This window comes from Triticum aestivum, chromosome 7D (assembly GCF_018294505.1).
Source record: "Triticum aestivum cultivar Chinese Spring chromosome 7D, IWGSC CS RefSeq v2.1, whole genome shotgun sequence".
Taxonomy (NCBI): domain Eukaryota; kingdom Viridiplantae; phylum Streptophyta; class Magnoliopsida; order Poales; family Poaceae; genus Triticum; species Triticum aestivum.
In genome coordinates, this window is record NC_057814.1 from 42,709,292 (window position 1) to 42,728,461 (window position 19,170).

Genomic DNA, 19,170 nt, shown 5'->3' on the forward strand with positions numbered 1-19,170 from the left:
CGGAAGCTTGATGTGCTCCTTCCGCCATAGGCACGGAGTCTTCAGAGCTAAACCCAGCCGAGTCTCCCCTTCACCGGTAGGGTGGTCAAGCTGGAGGTCCTCAAATCCCTCCGTTATTTCATCCACCATCACCCTAGCATATCCTTCTGGAATCGGCCGACAGTGGTAGGTTGCGCCGGGTTCAGGAGGTAAAACAGAGCCAACAGCCGCCTTGACTTTGAAGTTCTGCCATTCCGCCATAAGGTGGCAATGTTGAGACTCCGTGATAGCATCCACGGGGTAGCTAGCAGGAGCCACATGCTCCAGCTGAAGGTGCTCGGTGGAAGCCACACTGCTTCTCTACTGAGATGGCGGTGTAGCTTCGGGGGCAGTTTCGGCATCTCGATTGCCATCTCGTTGCTCTAGCGCTTGAACCCTTTCGTGCAGCTTCTGAATTTGGATCTGCTCCACTTTTTTCCTCCTCTCCTGGGTTTTGTAACCGCCCGCGTCCGGAAAACCAGCCTTCCACGGAACGGAGCCTGGCGTGCCTCGTGTCCGTCCAGGGTGCTCAGGATTCCCGAGGGCCATTGTGAGCTCGTCGTTCTCTCTGTCTGGAACGAACGTCCCTTGCTGCACTGCATCGATATAGTGCTTAAGCTTCTTGACGGGTATTGCAAGTTGCTCGTCCGTCCAACGACACCTCCCTGATACAGGGTCCAAGGTTCCGCCAGCCCCGAAGAACCAAGTCCGGCAACGGTCTGGCCAGTTCATTGTCTCTGGTTCGATCCCTTTATCAAGCAGATCCCTCTCAGACTTGGCCCACTTAGGCCGGGCTTTGAGGTAGCCACCTGACCCCGTGCGATGGTGAAGCTTCTTCTTCGCAGCATTCTTCTTGTTTGTCGCTGACATCTTCTTACTCTTTTCCGATGTCTTGTGGGCCACAAATGCGGGCCAGTGATCTCTGATCTTCTCATACCGGCCGATGAATTCTGGTGTCTCTTCTTTGTCGACAAACGTTTTCAGCTCATTCTTCCACCTCCTGAATAGGTCTGCCATCTTCTTAAGAGCATGAGACTTGATTAATTGCTCTATAACTGGCTTCTCCGGATCCTCCTCTGGCGGTAGGGTGAAATTTGCCTTCAGCTCAGTCCAAAGATCATCTTTCTGCATATCATTGACATAAGACACCTCAGGGTCTTCCTTCTTAGGCTTATACCATTGGTGGATGCTGATCGGGATCTTGTCCCTAACTAGAACCCCGCACTGAGCAGCAAAAGCATCCTTTGTCCGGAGGGGTTCAATCGGTTGGCCGTCGCGCGCGATTGCTGTGATCTCAAACCTTTCATCCGAGCGCAACTTTCTCTTCGGGCCTCGTCTCTTTACCGAAGTTGTGCTCGATCCGGAGGGCTAGAAAAAAGAAGAAAGACGAGTGTTAATTAATATGTGTACATACCAAAACAATGAATGCATCAATTAGCTAGTCAGCACAGGCTTAACTAATATATTTACCTGGCCGGACTCTGTTCGGTCACCGGAGCCGTCACCACGGGCTCCTTCTTGCACCAGCATTGGGTCACCGGAGCCATCATAATCATGTCTTTCCTCCTCCACTCTTCGATCACCGTAGCCTGCTTTTTCACCCTGTTCTTCCAGACCATCATTGTCATTAAGATACGACAAGATATCACCTCCGGCTAAGATTATGTCCCCCAACACCTCTTCTGCTTGCTCATCTCGTCCGTGCTCCATTGTTTCTGCAAATATTACAACATGGCAATTATTACACAAACATGACAGCAGGTGGATATATTAGTGCGAACGTAGACCTAGCTTATTCCGGGTTTGGGGTGGCCTAGGCAACGCTTCAAGGGTAGGGGCGCGGCGGGAGGGGGTAGGAGACCGACATCGTTTTTTCTAGGGTTTGGGTGTCCTCGAGAGTTTTGGTCGAGCGAGAGGGCCGGGGGGTGCTCCCGTGGTATAAGTTATCACGGTCGAGAGGGGGTATACATATCGACCGTCCATCATGTCGAAGTTATCTGGGAGGGAGTTATATATATCGACAACGACGACATACATACACGGGAAAATAATGTTATCGGGGAGGGGGTATATCGACCCCCCCCCACGTGTTGAAGTTATCGGGAGGGGGTTATATCGACAACGACGACATACATACACGGGAAAATAATGTTATCGAGGAGGGGGTATATCGACCCCCCCTCGTGTTGAAGTTATCCCCCCTCGTGTTGAAGTTATCGGGAGGGGGTAATATGGACAACGACGACATACATACACGGGAAAATAATGTTATCGGGGAGGGGGTATATCGACCCCCCCCCACGTGTTGAAGTTATCAGGAGGGGGTTATATCGACAACGACGACATACATACACGGGAAAATAATGTTATCGAGGAGGGGGTATATCAACCCCCCTCGTGTTGAAGTTATAGGGAGGGGTATATATCGACGACGACAGACCCGATAAAACATAAGAAAACGAAGAAGAAATAAAAAGAGGAGAAGAAGAAAGGAATAGAGGAGAGGATTGAAGAAAAAAAAGAAGAAAAAAAAGAGGAGAAGAAGAAAGGAATAGAGGAGAAGAAGAAAAATAGAAATATTCTATTTTTTCTTCTTCTCCTCTATTCCTTTCTTCTTCTCCTCTTCTTTTTCTTCTTTTTTCCTCTTCTTATTTATTTCTCCTCTTCTTCCTCTCCTCTTCTTTCTTTCTCCTCTTCTTCCTCTCCTCTTCTTCTTTCTTTCCTCTTCTTATTTTCTTCTTTCCTATCCTTCTTTTTCTTCTTCTTCCCTTCCTAGCTAGATATATAAAACTTTTCTAAAATTGTAACTTTTGCATATATAAAACTTTTCCATGGATCATTTTCTCATATATATCGAATATATATCCATTGTCATATATAAAAACTTTCTATATATGAACAAAAAACTTTCTATGAACAAAAAAACATTTTTGACATATATATTCATACATTTTGAACATCTACATACATACAAATTTTTTTTGTTCACATATACATTATAGCCACATACACATATACATCACATATGAACAAAAAAATTAAACTAATAAAAAAAACATATAGCCACATATGAACAAAAACATATAGCCACATACATACACATATACATTATATATATGATCAAAAAAGAATTAAACTAATAAAAAAACAGAGCCGGGGCGGCGGCTCTCACAGCGGGGGCGGCTAGGACGATGGCGACGGCGGGGGCGGCGAGGGCGCCGGCGCGCGGGGGCGGGACGGGGCGGGGGCGGCGAGGGCGCCGGCGAGCACGCGCGGGCCGGGCAGGGGGCTCGGGGCGCCGAGGCGGCGCGCGCGAGCAAGGGAGCACGAGGCGGGGCGGCGCGTGGGGGCAGGGCGACGGCGACGAGCACCGGGCGGCGACCCGTCGAGGCAAGGGCGCGGGGCGACGGCGGCGAGGAGCGGGCGGCGACGGCGAGCACGGGCAGCCTGGCGGCGTCGGGGGCAACTGGCGAGGGATCTGAAAATTTTCCAAGTGTTGGCTTATATAGGCACACCTTTGGTCCCGGTTGGTGGCACCAACCGGGACCAATGCCACCCTTTAGTCCCGGTTGGTGCCACCAGCCAGGACCAAAGGTCCCTTTTCAGCAGCGCAAAGGGCGGGAAGCGGCGGCCTTTGGTCCCGGTTGGTGGCACCAACCGGGACTAAAGGGGGGGCATTGGTCCCGGTTGGTGCCACCAACCGGGACCAAAGGCCTTGCGCTGCCCGCGGCCAAAAGTTTAGTCCCAGCTCGCTAGTTGAGAGGGGCTCGGAGTGGTTTATAAGCCCCACTGCGGCTGCCCTCTCGAGCTCCTCTCAAATGCAGGCTTACGGGCCTAATGTCACACTGTGCTGTCTGTGGGCCTATTGGGCCTTCTGCGGGCCTGAATCCTGGCCCAAGTTGGGTTTCTAGCCGTATTCAGGCCATGGTGGCCCAATAGGTGGCAGTTTTTAAAAAAAAATTCCAGTTTTTTGGTTCTGTTTTTTGCATTATTTATTTTCTTTTGTTTTTTGCTTTATTTTTTAATTCTTTTTGCTTTTAGGTTAGCAAAATTATAAACTGTCTGTTAGTGCCATTAGTTTTATAAAAAATATAAACTTTCTATTAGTGCCATTAGTTCTTTATGAAAATTCTTTTTGCTGTATTTAGTTTTTTTGTTTTCTTTTTTGCTATATTTATTTTGTTTTGTTTCTACTTACAACAAAAAACTTATTTATTTTATTTTATTTTGTTTCTAATTACTTATTTATTTTACTTTATGATAATTCTTTTTGCTATTAAAGTTTCTATCAAAAAAAGTTCTTTATGAAAATTCTTTTTGCTTTTAATGATTAAAAATAAAAAAGAGGCGCAATGCTCGTTGATTTGCTTCAAGCCTTTCGAAATAGTGTAGACTGCACTGCACATAGCTCGATGCAGTCTACCTTATTCCTCAAGGCTTGAAGCTAAGCAACGTGAGCATTGAGCCTCTTCTTTATCGTCTCTGCACTCAGGGCTTATAAACCGCTCCTAGTGCCTCTCAGCTAGCGAGGTGGGATTAAAAAACTGCTTAGTAAGAAACTCTAGTACCGGTTCGTGCCACGAACAGGTACTAAAGGTGCTCGTGGGGCCACAGCCTCATTAGTACCGGTTCGTGGCACCAACAGGGACCAAAGGGTGGAATTGGTCCCGGTTCGTGCCACTGGGCCTTCTGCGGGCCTGAATCCTGGCCCATGGATGGGTTTCTAATCGTATTCAGGCCGTGGTGGCCCAGTAGGTGGCATAATTTTTAATTTTTGGCCTGTTATTTTTCATGCATTTACTAATTATTTTGAGCTATAAGACCCTAAAAATTGAAAAGCATTTCAAATGAACTCTGAAAAGGTTGAAAGTTGGCATGGTATCATCATTTCATCCACATAGCATGTGCAAGAAAGTTGAGAGGGTTACGGCAAAAACTAGATGCACTTCTTGTACAAAACGGACAATGGTATCATACTCGTCTATTACAAAGTTGGCATGGTATCATCATAATAGTTGCGGGAAAAAGTCTTCACTTTTTCTTCGCTTGTGTCATTGAAGGGAGGAATTTCATGAAACTTTTCATAATCTTCAGACATGTCTGTCTTGCCCTCCACTCCCACAATGTCCCTTTTTCCTGAAAGAACTATGTGGCGCTTTGGCTCATCGTATGATGTATTCGCTACCTTATCTTTTCGTTTCCTCGGTCTGGTAGACATGTCCTTCACATAGATAACCTGTGCCACATCATTGGCTAGGAGCGAACGGTTCGTCAGTGTACCCAAGATTGTTCAGATCCACTGTTGTCATTCCGTACTGTGGGTCTACCTGTACCCCGCCTCCTGACAGATTGACCCATTTGCACTTAAACAAAGGGACCTTAAAATCATGTCCGTAGTCAAGTTCCCATATGTCCATTATGTAACCATAATATGTGTCCTTTCCCCTCTCGGTTGCTGCATCAAAGCGGACACCGCTGTTTTGGTTGGTGCTCTTTTGATCTTGGGCGATCGTGTAAAATGTATTCCCATTTATCTCGTATCCTTTGTAAGTCAATACAGTCGAAGATGGTCCCCTGGACAACGAGTACAACTCATCACAAATAGTGGTGTCACCTCTGAGACGTGTTTCCAACCAACTGCTGAAAGTCCTGATGTGTTCACATGTAATCCAGTCGTCACACTGCTCCGGGTGTTTGGAGCGCAGACTGTTCTTGTGTTCATCAACATACGGGGTCACCAAGGTAGAGTTCTGTAGAACTGTGTAGTGTGCTTGAGACCAAGAATATCCGTCCCTGCATATTATTGAGTCCCCCCTCCAAGCGTGCCTTTTCCAGTCAGTCTCCCCTCATACCGCGATTTAGGGAGACCTATCTTCTTAAGGCCAGGAATGAAGTCAACACAAAACCCAATGACATCCTCTGTTTGATGGCCCATGGAGATGCTTCCTTCTGGCCTAGCGCGGTTACGGACATATTTCTTTAGGACTCCCATGAACCTCTCAAAGGGGAACATATTGTGTAGAAATACGGGCCCCAGAATGACAATCTCGTCGACTAGATGAACTAGGACGTGCGTCATGATATTGAAGAAGGATGGTGGGAACACCAGCTCGAAACTGACAAGACATTGCGCCACATCACTCCTTAGCCTTGGTATGATTTCTGGATCGATCACCTTCTGAGAGATTGCATTGAGGAATGCACATAGCTTCACAATGGCTAATCGGACGTTTTCCGGTAGAAGCCCCCTCAATGCAACCGGAAGCAGTTGCGTCATAATCACGTGGCAGTCATGAGACTTTAGGTTCTGGAACTTTTTCTCTGGCATATTTATTATTCCCTTTATATTCGACGAGAAGCCAGTCGGGACCTTCATACTGAGCAGGCATTCAAAGAAGATTTCTTTCTCTTCTTTCGTAAGAGCGTAGCTGGCAGGACCTTCATACTGCTTCGGAGGCATGCCGTCTTTTTCGTGCAAACGTTGCAGGTCCTCCCGTGCCTCAGGTGTATCTTTTGTCTTCCCATACACGCCCAAGAAGCCTAGCAGGTTCACGCAAAGGTTCTTCGTCACGTGCATCACGTCGATTGAAGAGCGGACCTCTAGCTCTTTCCAGTAGGGTAGGTCCCAAAATATAGATTTCTTCTTCCACATGGGTGCGTGTCCCTCAAGGTCATTCGGAACAGCTAGTCCGCCGGGACCCTTTCCAAAGATTACGTGTAAATCATTGACCATAGCAAGTACGTGATCACCGGTACGCATGGCGGGCTTCTTCCGGTGATCTGCCTCGCCTTTGAAATGCTTGCCTTTCTTTCGACATTGATGGTTGGTCGGAAGAAATCGACGATGGCCCAGGTACACATTCTTCCTGCTTTTGTCCAGGTATATACTTTCAGTGTCATCTAAACAGTGCGTGCATGCGTGGTATCCCTTGTTTGTCTGTCCTGAAAGGTTACTGAGAGCGGGCCAATCGTTGATGGTTACAAACAGCAACGCGTGCAGGTTAAATTCCTCCTGTTTGTGCTCATCCCACGTACGTACACCGTTTCCATTCCACAGCTGTAAAAGTTCTTCAACTAATGGCCTTAGGTACACATCAATGTCGTTGCCGGGTTGCTTAGGGCCTTGGATGAGAACTGGCATCATAATGAACTTCCGCTTCATGCACATCCAAGGAGGAAGGTTATACATACATAGAGTCACGGGCCAGGTGCTGTGATTGCTGCTCTGCTCCCCGAAAGGATTAATGCCATCCGCGCTTAAACCAAACCATACGTTCCTTGGGTCAGCTGCAAACTCAGCCCAGTACTTTCTCTCGATTTTTCTCCACTGCGACCCGTCAGCGGGTGCTCTCAACTTCCCGTCTTTCTTACGGTCCTCACTGTGCCATCGCATCAACTTGGCATGCTCTTCGTTTCTGAACAGACGTTTCAACCGTGGTATTATAGGAGCATACCACATCACCTTCGCAGGAACCCTCTTCCTGGGGGGCTCGCCGTCAACATCACCAGGGTCATCTCGTCTGATCTTATACCGCAATGCACCGCATACCGGGCATGCGTTCAGATCCTTGTACGCACCGCGGTAGAGGATGCAGTCATTAGGGCATGCATGTATCTTCTGCACCTCCAATCCTAGAGGGCATACGACCTTCTTTGCTGCGTATGTACTGTCGGGCAATTCGTTATCCTTTGGAAGCTTCTTCTTCAATATTTTCAATAGCTTCTCAAATCCTTTGTCAGGCACAGCATTCTCTGCCTTCCACTGCAGCAATTCCAGTACGGTACCGAGCTTTGTGTTGCCATCTTCGCAATTGGGGTACAACCCTTTTTTGTGATCCTCTAACATGCGATCGAACTTCAGCTTCTCCTTTTGACTTTCGCATTGCGTCCTTGCATCGACTATGACCCGGCGGAGATCATCATCATTGGGCACTGGTTCCTCTTGATCTTCAGCAGCTTCCCCCCTTGCAGCATCATTGGGCACATCGTCTGGTTCCTCTTGATCTTCAGCAGCTTCCCCCATTGCAGCATCACCGTATTCAGGGGGCACATAGTTGTCATCGTCCTCTTCTTCTTCGCCGTCTTCCATCATAACCCCTATTTCTCCGTGCCTCGTCCAAACATTATAGTGTGGCATGAAACCCTTGTAAAGCAGGTGGGTGTGAAGGATTTTCCGGTCAGAGTAAGACTTCGTATTCCCACATATATGTCATGGACAACACATAAAACCATTCTGCTTGTTTGCCTCAGCCACTTCGAGAAAATCATGCACGCCCTTAATGTACTCGGAGGTGTGTCTGTCACCGTACATCCATTGCCGGTTCATCTACGTGCATTATATATAATTAAGTGTGTCAAAACCATTACAGAACATCATGAATAGATAATTAAGTGACCAAATTAATAGAAGTTCATCATCACATTAGAACCAAAGTACATACATAGTTCTCATCTAACAACATATATATAGCTCTCCAGAGCATCTAATTAATTAAACCATACATTGAAACTATGTAAAACATTTCAATGCGAAAACAAATGCGATCATAATCGCAACCAAGGTAACAATTGATCCAACGGCATAATGATACCAAGCCTCGGTATGAATGGCATATTTTCTAATCTTTCTAATCTTCAAGCGCATTGCATCCATCTTGATCTTGTGATCATCGACGACATCCGCAACATGCAACTCCAATATCATCTTCTCCTCCTCAATTTTTTTTATTTTTTCCTTCAAGTAATTGTTTTCTTCTTCAACTAAATTTAACCTCTCGACAATAGGGTCGGTTAGAATTTCCGGTTCAACCACCTCCTAGATAAATAAAATCTATGTCACGTTGGTCGGTATATTTGTCATAAACAATAAATGAACCAAATAGTTATAAAAAGATAATATATACCACATCCGAATCATAGACAGGACGAGGGCCGACGGGGGCGGATACCAAAACCATCGCACTATGTAATAAGAAGGAATAATAAAAGTAACAAAATTAGACAAGTAACTATCTAAAGTAAGAATTTTTTCCTTTCAGAAAGAAGATAAGAACAAGAGGCTCACCACGGTGGTGCTGGCGACGAGATCGGCGCGGGCGATCGACGGCGGTGAAGACGGGGACGGGACGTGACGGACCGCTAAACCTAGACAAATCTCGGGGAAAATGGAGCTCGGAGGTCGAGTTTCGAGAGGACAAAGATTAACTAGTGTGGCTCAGACATTTCATCGAACACCTCATGTGCATAGGAGGTGAGCTAGAGCACCCAAATGCCCTCCCCTCGCCGGCCAGAAAAAACAGAGCACTCTGGAGTGCTCTGCTGTGGCGATGGGGTATATATAGGGAACTCATTGGTCCCGGTTGGTGGCACCAACCGGGACTAAAGGCCTTTGGTCCCGGTTGGTGCCACGAACCGGGACCAATGCCCCCTTTAGTCCCGGTTGGTGGCACCAACCGGGACCAAAGGCCTTGTGCTGGAACTGGCGCGTTGCGGTGGGATGTTTAGTCCCACCTCGCTAGCCGAGAGGCTTCGACAGTGGTTTATAAGCGCAGCTGCGCTGACCACTTCGAGCTCCTCTCAAATGCAGGTTTACGGGCCCATTCTGTCACTATTTGCCTGTGGGCCTGCTGGGCCTTCTGCGGGCCTGAATCCTGGCCCATGGATGGGTTTCTAGTCGTATTCAGGCCGTGGTGGCCCAGTAGGTGGCATAATTTTTTTCCTCTGTTTTTTTTCTCTTTTGCTTTATTTGTTTTGTTTTGTTTCTACTTACAATAAAAAACTTATTTATTTTATTTCTAATTACTTATGTATTTTACTTTAATTATTTTATTTTTATTTATTTTACTGCTGCTATTTTTATTTATTATACTGCTGCTATTTTTACTTAATTTATTAAGGTTTATTTATTGTAGTTACTATAGTTTATTTTATTTTATTTTATTAAGGTTTACGAGCTGTGGGAGGGACGAGGGGTGGCGACGTGCTGTGGGACACGTTGCAGGGGCCGAGGAGGGAATTTAGGGTTAAGTTTTTATATGGAAACGGTTAGACGGGCTTTAGCGGGCTTTCACCGGGCTTGTGGGGTTTTACTAGGTCATCGATGAGAGTTTCCAAAAATGTCATTAGAAATCCGTCATGGATTAACAGGTTTCTTGTAGTGATATGTCGAGCACAATGAGTGGTGATCCTCCGGCCTCCCACTCGCACGCAGCCGCCGCCACCCTCCCGCTCGCTCGCCGCCGCCGTCGTCACCAGTCCCGGCCATGGCGCTGCCGCTGCCGTCGTGCCCCTGAAGACCTATTCATCTTGCCTGAAGGTGATCCTGTGTCAGATCCTCCACTTAACCCGCGTGGACCGGCTCGTGGGTCACTGACAGTGGGTCCCTTGGGCCCACTGGTCAGGTTTGACCAGTCGCCCCCGCCTCCTTCCTCCTCTGGCCGAACAGAGGCGGGGCTCCAGCGATCAATGCCGGCGAACGGCGGCTCCTCGCGGAGTCCTGAGGGCGGGGATGGATCCGCCAGGCCGGGGCGGTCCTCCCGGTGGTCGAGGTGGTGGCGGGGATGGAGGGAGTCGCCGGCGGCGAGCTCCGCGGCGGACGGCAGCTTCGGGAGGTTTGGGGCTTTGGCCTACGGTGGTTCCCCGACGCAGCTGAGGGTTTGGGCGGCTCCGCACGGTCGAGGGGAGGAGGATGGTGGTGCTATACGGACGGGGGGGGGGGGCTCTGGTTGCGACTGAATGGACCGGAGGGCGGCGGCGGTGAAATTCCCTGTATAAAAAAATGAACATAGATGCGCTTATAGAGAAAATTAAACCTAAATTCACAGTAAATTTCAATTTACTGTGAATTTAGGTGAAATTCCCTGTATAAGGGCATCTATTTTCACTTTAAGAGAAGCTCAACAAGGCATAGAGGGACGAGCTTATAAACTGGTGTGAGCGCCCTTCGGTTGGCGAGGTGGGACTAAACACTGGCCGCAACTAGGACCAGCCCTTTAGTCTCGGTTTGTGGTATGAACCGGGACTAAAGGGTGGTGGGCCAGGAGCGTGGACCTTTGGTCCCGGTTTGTCCCACCAACCGGGACCAAAGGGGCCGGACGAACCGGGACCAATGCCCCCACGAGGCCCGGCAGGCCCCTGGCCGCACGAACTGGGACCAATGCTCACATTAGTCCCGGTTCGTGACTGAACCGGGGCTAATGTGAAAACTGCCCTGTGACCTAAGCCCTGTTTTCTACTAGTGAGTAGTTCATCTCCTAGGGTTTTGTCTAGGAATATATGCAGATGTAGTGCCTATTATTGTCTAGTATACTTGTTGTTAGTATATATTGCTGTTAGTATATAGTTCATCACTTTTTTGTTAGTATATAGTGCTGCCTAGTATATATTGTTGTTAGCTCATCACTTTTTTGTTAGTATATATTGTTGTCTAGTATATATTGTTGTTAGTTCATCACTTTTTTGTTAGTATATATTGATGTTAGTATATAGTTCATCACTTTTTTGTTAGTATATAGTGCTGCCTAGTATATATTGTTGTTAGCTCATCACTTTTTTGTTAGTATATATTGCTGTCTAGTATATATTGTTGTTAGTTCATCACTTTTTTGTTAGTATATATTGTTGTCTAGTTCATCACTTTTTTTGTTAGTATATATTGCTGTCTAGTTCATCACTTGTTTGTTTCCTAATGCATGATCATTGCAATTGTAGCATGTCCAGTGGCAGCATGTCGACACCACCAACAGAAAGTGGTGACCAAGTTGTAGTTGCATATTCTGGAACAGGAAGTGTACCTCAATTGACCACATGGAAGAGGAAGAGGATGACTTCGACGAGTCCGTTCATTATCATGAGTTTGCAGATCCTATTTTTGTTTCTGATGAAGAGGAAGATGGGGCTGGAGGGGAAGAGGCCGGAGAAGATGGGGCTGAAGAGGAGGAGGAGGAGGAGAACGTGGAAGTTGCTTCCAAAAGAAAACTTACCTCAACTGTGTGGGCTGAGTTCAAGAGAGTGAAAGTTGCTGGAAAATGGAAGGCAAAGTGTGTATATTGCAATAAGGAGCTTGGAGGAGAACCAAAGAATGGGACCAAGCATCTTCATTACCACTTAGGTATTTGTGTTCTGAAAAAGATCAAGACCAAGGATAAAACCCTTAGTCAATCTTCTTTGAGGTTTGGTTCTGCAAGCCAAGGAAAAGTAAACGTGGAGAATTACACATTCGATCAAGATCTTGCTAGAAAGGAGCTAGCTTCCATGATTGTGGTGCATGAGTATCCCTTATCTATAGTCGATCATGCAGGTTTTCGAAGATTTGTTAGTGCCCTTCAGCCCTTATTTAAAATGGTGACAAGAAACACTATTAGGTATATTTATGTTAGTGCTCTTATATTGTTTGATATGCACTTCCATATTGTCAACCTTCAATATATGACTAGTGTGTAATTCATTCATAGAAAGGATATTGTGAATGCATACAAAGCTGAAAGGAAGAAGGCCATTGAGTATATGGCTGGAAATAAATCAAGAGTGGCTATTACTACTGATATGTGGACAGCTGACAACCAAAAGAAGGGTTACATGGAAATCACAGGCCATTTCAGTGATGATTCTTGGAAGCTTAGGAGTGTTATCATGAGGTATATGCTGTTGTTTTATTAGTATATAGTGTTGTAGTTCCGTATATAGTGTTGTAGTTCCATATATAGTGATGTAGTGCATGTTCTTGTCAATATAAGCTCATGTTCTTGTGAATACATGTAGGTTTATTTATGTGCGAGCTCCTCACACCGGAGAAGTTATAGTTGAAGAACTTCATGAAACTTTGATATCCTGGAATCTTGATGAGAAGCTATCAGCTGTGACGGTTGACAATTGCACCACTAATGACAAGACGGTTGAGTTGTTGGTGACCAAGATAGGAAAAACCAAGCTGATGCTGTCAGGTACTTTGCTTCACATGCGTTGTTGTGCACATATTTTGAATCTGATTGTCAAAGATGGCTTAGATGCTATGAAACCAGCCATAGAAAAGATTAGAGATAGTGTGCCCTTTTGGACTGCTACACCAAAAAGAGTAGAGAAGTTTGAGGAAATTGCAAAATATCAAAAGGTCAAAATTACAAGAAGATTAACAATTGATTGCAAAACTAGGTGGAATTCAACTTTCACAATGCTTAGTGTGGCTCTGCCATATAGATCTGTTTTTGCGAGATTAAAGAAGGTTGAGAAACAATATGAGAGTCTCCCTAGTGAGGAAGAGTGGGATTTTGCCACTCATGTTGTCGAGAGGTTGCGCTTGTTCTTTGACATCGCCGCACTATTTTCTGGAACTGATTATGTAACAGCCAACATATATTTCCCCAAGATTTGTGAGATCAAAATGAACATGAGACAATGGTCAACATGTGGCAATGCCGTGATAGAAGCCATGTCTGCTAGCATGACAGAGAAGTTTAATAAATATTGGACTGATATCCAAAGTCTAATGGGCATGGCTACAATTCTTGATCCTCGGTACAAAAACGAGATGTTGCTTGTTTGCTTTGCAATGTTACATGGTGTCAACGTTTCATCTGCCGAGTGTGAAGGGTATGTGGCAGAATTAGTTGCCAAGTTATGCATATTGTTAGAGGAATACAGTTTTGAGAAGGATGATGATGAACCGGCCCCTTCTTCCTCTTGTTCTTCTATGCAAGCCCCAGCTCTTATGTCACTCTTCAATGAGCGTGTTGCTCAGAAAAAGCCATCAGCTTCTAGGATGAAATCTGAGTTAGACCGCTACTTAGAAGATGAGCTAGTTCCAGTTTCCCAAGAAAAATTTAATGTGTTAGATTGGTGGAAAGTGGCTGGAACACGCTATTCTACTTTACGGATGCTAGCCCGTGACATCTTTGCTACTCCAGTCAGCACCGTTGCTTCAGAATCTGCATTCAGTACAAGTGGTAGAGTTCTTTGTGACCATCGTTGTAGTCTTACTCCAGAAATGTTAGAGACTCTAATGTGCTCTCAAGATTGGATACGGAACAAATATAAAGGTGTGTGTGCTGCTGTTTATATTCATGTTGATCTTGCTGCCATGTTTCTTTACATGTTCATATGTACTAACTTGTTTTCTCGTAGATGGCAACAATGCAAACTCACCAAGTTTCTGGACTTGTCTCCAAGACAATCAAGAGGTGAAGCACTTCCTCATTGCTACTAACTAATGTTCATAATTTCCAAGTTTCAAATTATGTGTGTGATCTCATTGTATGTTCTCTTGTAGGTTCTGCCCCCACCTGATCTGGAAAGCTGCGCTTGACGCTTCATGAAGAATGGAGATTTGGAGGCTGCCATGTTGAACCATTGATGGCTTTCAACAGTTCTTTTGGTTGCAAAGACTTATTTGCTTAAATTTGTGTGTGAACCTATTAATTGTAATGCCCTTATTGTAAGATTGTGAACTACTATGTGTTGGTGTGTGAAAACTGAGATTTGGGTACTGATTATGTGCTGAATTGCTGCTATTTACTATGAAACCTGGATGTTTATTATGCTGAAGTACTACTATTTGTTGAGCTGAGATACTGTTGTTTTTATGTTTAAATGCTGCTGTTTATTGAGATGAAATGCTACTGTTTTTTAGTGGAAATGTTGTTATTTATTGCAATGAAATGCTGCTTGTTTATTGCAATGAAATGCCGTTGTTTTTTGGTTGAAATGCTGTTGTTTTTTGGTAGAAATCTTGTTATTTTTATGTTGAAATATACTTCTGTTTTTATGTACAGATTGTGGGTGTGAGTGGGGATGGGGATGGGGATGATATGCCCATGGGGATGATATGCCCGATGGGGACGGGGATGGGAAAATTTCTTTCCCCGCGGGTGAGGATGGGGATGGGGATGGGGCTGAGATGATCTCACGGGCACGGGGATGGGAGGGCAATACCCGCCTGGGTATTCCCACAGCCATATATAGGTTGCCAGACTCAGTGCCAGTGCAAACATCAGTCAGTCAGACAACGGGCCACTCTCTCGCGCCTTTAGAAGCCACGTAACGCACCGTCGATCGACCTTGATTGATTTCTCTCTCCGTCCCGGCCGGCCATGCGGAGTTCCGTGCACGTCCCAGCCGCGGTGGAGGCGCTGCTGGGCCACCCGGTGGCGGCCATGTCGGAGAGGCCGGCGCCGCTGCTGTCGCGGCTGCTGGTGAACGTGACAGTGGAGCGGAGCCTGTGGCCGGTGCACGTGCTGCTGGGCGCCGACGCTACGGTGGCCGACCAGGCACGCGCCGCCGTCGCGGTCTATGCCGCCGAGGGCCGCAGGCCGCCGCTACCCGCCGACGACGGCGCCACCGACACGGCCGCACGGTTCGAGCTGCACCTCTCCAACTACGCCCTCGACGGTAAGCAGGAAGTCGCCCACCAGAAGATAAATCTCCCCACCTGGATTAAACAAGCTTCCATTGATGCAGCTCTTGACCCGGAGGAGAAGGTGCTGGACCTGGGCTCTCGCAACTTCTTCCTCTGCAGCAGGAAGACGCAGAGATCAGATCATCCTCTGCTTCTTCACTCAGCACTGCCATGTCTTGATGTCTGAAAGAGTGAAAAGAGTGCTGTAAAAATGGTGGGAATCACTCAGAAGTCAGAACCTGGCGCATGTAATTATTTTGTACTCCCTCTGTTTCAAAATAAGTGTCTTAAATTTAGTACAACTTTGTACTAGAGTTAGTACAAAGTTGAACACTTATTTTGGGACGGAGGGAATACCTTTGTAGTGTACCTAACGTCCGATCCTGTGCGTACTGTGAGGTTATGTGCAGTTCGGACAAGGGACAATGCATATCAGTACTTCTCCGATAGTCGTACGAGCTCGAGATATGTACATGTAACTGTTTGTATGCATGCACTTGCTAGCTTCAACGAGTCAATTTAGATGCTTCAGGAGTATAACAAAAAGGGTTTCCCCGCCTTGTATTACAAAGCAACCATCCGAGACAACTAACGATAGGTACCTGGGACGGAAGCATCACAGTCACGTTCAAAAGAAATGAAAGAGAAAATACAAAAGAAAAAAATGCCGATAACGGCGGATCGACAAAAACGGCGAATCCTCGCGACCGCTGCGTCCACGGAAGATCGCTCACCAAGCTCCGAGAATCCCAAGCGCCGGTATCAAACAACATCTCCAGGAAGATCCGGCGGCACCCTCACGCGCCACCGCATCGGTGTTGGTCAAGCCAACAGAGGTTTCTCCCGATCCCAACCTTCACCTCAGGCACTCCGGAGCTCGCCACCAAACCGACCATCGCCCTGCGCCAACACGGTCATGAAGTTTCCCACGCTGTCTCACCACAGCACCACGAAGTATGGCCTGCACAACAAAGAAGAGGAACCGAGACTAGGGCAGCAGCACCATCAGCACGCGGGAGGGCTCCACCTCCACCGTCCACGACGGTAGCCGACCGAACACAATGGCAGGAGCCTACCAGGCCCGTGGCCCCAGAGGCCCGGCCGGGCGCTCGAAGGCCCGGACAGCTCCCGCCTTCATGCTAAAGCCGGCATGTCGTGGGTGTCGCCGCCCCTGTTCAAGCCGCTCCCCTACCTCCCCGCACTGAGGGCGTCGAGGTCGTGCCGGAGCCGGCCCGCGAGGACCCAGATGGGGCCCTACGGGCCCAGATCTAGGCTGGGGTCGCGCCACCGACCGCACAACACCACCGGACCACCCCGCCGCCAAGTGGAGGCACCAGCACTACGCGCGCCGCCGGCCGCCGCCACCAGGACGCCGGACCGCCACCGGCCGAGCACCACCGCCGCCTCCCCCCGCCCCGGGAAGGAGGAGCACGCGCAGGAACGGGAGGACCCGCCACCGCCGACACCACCCAGCCAGATCCGGGGCCGACCGTCGGCGGCGGCGGGGAGGAAGGAAGGAGGAGGGTGGACGAGGGGAAAGGGTGCACGCGCCGCCCCGGCCGCCTCCCGGGGAGACGACGAAGGCGGCGGGACGGGGAGGAGGGGAGAGGGGGGCGGAGCAGGACGGGGCGCGCGCGCCGGGCGACCGACTGCTGCGGGGGAAACCCTAGCGGGAGGATAGGTCGGGAGGGCTTCTTACTCTGTGGGGACTAACCTGACCTGAGGTGAACCTCCGTTCGGTGCTTCAGGAGTATCGATTAAGAAAGAAAAATAATCATCAAAACGCACCCCATTACTTACTTGTGCAAGGCTACAAGGAGGCAGGGGCATGGCAAGGGACAGAGGAGGGGCATGCCACTGATGCTCTGAAGGACTAGTCAAAGCTTACGGAGAGCTATCGCTCACGGCCATCGGAGGGCCATGGCTCACGGGTGGCAATGAGCAGGTCTCCAGTGCTAGGGATGAAAATGAAGTGAAAATTTTCCCCTTTTTCAAGAGAAAAACTGGTAACAGGGAGGAAAGAGTAATGCTATACCTACGTAGGGATTGTTACGTACCTTACGTACGTAATTGCTGATTTGGTAGTTTTTTATTTGTCATTAGTTAGGCACACGGGCCCATCCTAGAAATCAGGGTGGTTTGTTTAGCGTTTTATCAAATTATGTAGGTTACGAGACAGCTGTTCGTAGGTGTAGGAATTTTAGGGAAAGAAATATGAAAGCGGAAACAAAAATATGCAAAATGAAAAAGAAAATGAAAATATAATTTTTTATGTGGCAACGAAAACGAAAACGGAACGGCATTCAGGTGGAACAGACATAGAAACGGAACTTTCTGTTTTCGTGAATATGAAATTTTTGTTTCGATTATATGCCTATGACCACTTTGTACCAACTATCAAATAACACACAATAACGCAATAAACAGAATGGATCATTTGAGAACCAACTTCTACTAGCACACACATGTAATCAAATAGATCCTATATGGAATTGTCTAGTACTACTATAATACTACCCTAAGTTGCTAACACAATCATATTGTTTCTCTATGATCTGTGCGGGCCGGGGGGGGGGGGGGGGGGGGGTTGGTTGTTATGTTCCCGTCAGCACAAACTTCAAACTTCTGTTTTCGTGTTCGCTCTGTATTCGGTGCGTGTTCGTTTCTGATATTATCTATTTTTGTATTCATTTTTGAGATTTCTGTATCCATTTCCGCTTCTGCAAAATATAATAATATAAAAACGAACGTGGTAGCACCCAGAGTTATCCGTTTTCATTCCATTTTCATCCCTATATCCAATGCGCCACGATATCAAAGACGAAACGACCAGGCTTTCCTAATGGTGGATAAGAGAAGAAGAGGGTTATCTTCAAAATCAAGTTTAAGTGGCTGGCTATCACCCCACGTGTGATCTCACCTTCCTTACTGAACTGATGGCCCACTTTCAAAGATTTCCATGCATTCACTCACTATTGGATTTCACTGATAGTTCGCCCGGAACTGATGTATTAGTTTGTAGCATGGCTTCCACACCATTCAACCATGCGCATCGACTGCTTATTAATTGTCCGTGTGCGCACATATATATTTCTGTTCACTCTATACCCAAGTGGAATCATGCTTTGTTAAGCAATACACACTTTTCTATAGCTACCATATCAAATCGTCATGGAAGTGAAAGGCCAATAATAGTAGTGTAAATCTACATGAGACAGGCAGAAAGAGGATGCAATTGATGAGTTGTAGGGAATAGGAGACGCCAGGAGTCAGATCAAGAGTGCTTGTTGGATCTCATGGTTCCCTGATGTATCCATTTTGGATCCAAAGCCACCGTGCGTGTGCGGTTTCATCACCAGTAGGAGTGGCCAGATAAGTCAAAGCGAACAAACTCCTCGGTGTGCAAGGTTCGAGAATGCAGCAAAGTAATTAACTACAGCGCATGTAACTTTGAATACCGACACGTGCTACGACATTGTATTGCCGCCTCATGAGAAGCCCGACCCAAAATGATCTCTCCAGTCTAGGGCGAAGCAGCAGAGGCAGGCAGGTGTTGCGATCAACCTAGTGGCAGCACACCGAATAGGTCGATTTCATTAACAGTGGCTCGAATCGAGGATACAAGTAGAGGGGTTCAAGGAAGAACAGAGGAAGAGCAGAGGAGGAGGGGAAAGTAGCTTCAGCTACAGCCAGTTCATCGTTCATGCTTTTCTCTCAGGTTGGCCGATCCCCTTTTCTAGCCTTTTTTTAGAAACTCCCCTTTT

General features: G+C 47.2%; 1 pseudogene; it reads left to right on the forward strand.

The window, feature by feature from the left end:
* The first annotated feature begins 15,017 nt into the window (after positions 1-15,017).
* On the forward strand, positions 15,018-15,916 carry LOC123166616 (uncharacterized protein At4g22758-like; annotated as a pseudogene).
* The last annotated feature ends 3,254 nt before the right edge of the window (positions 15,917-19,170 follow it).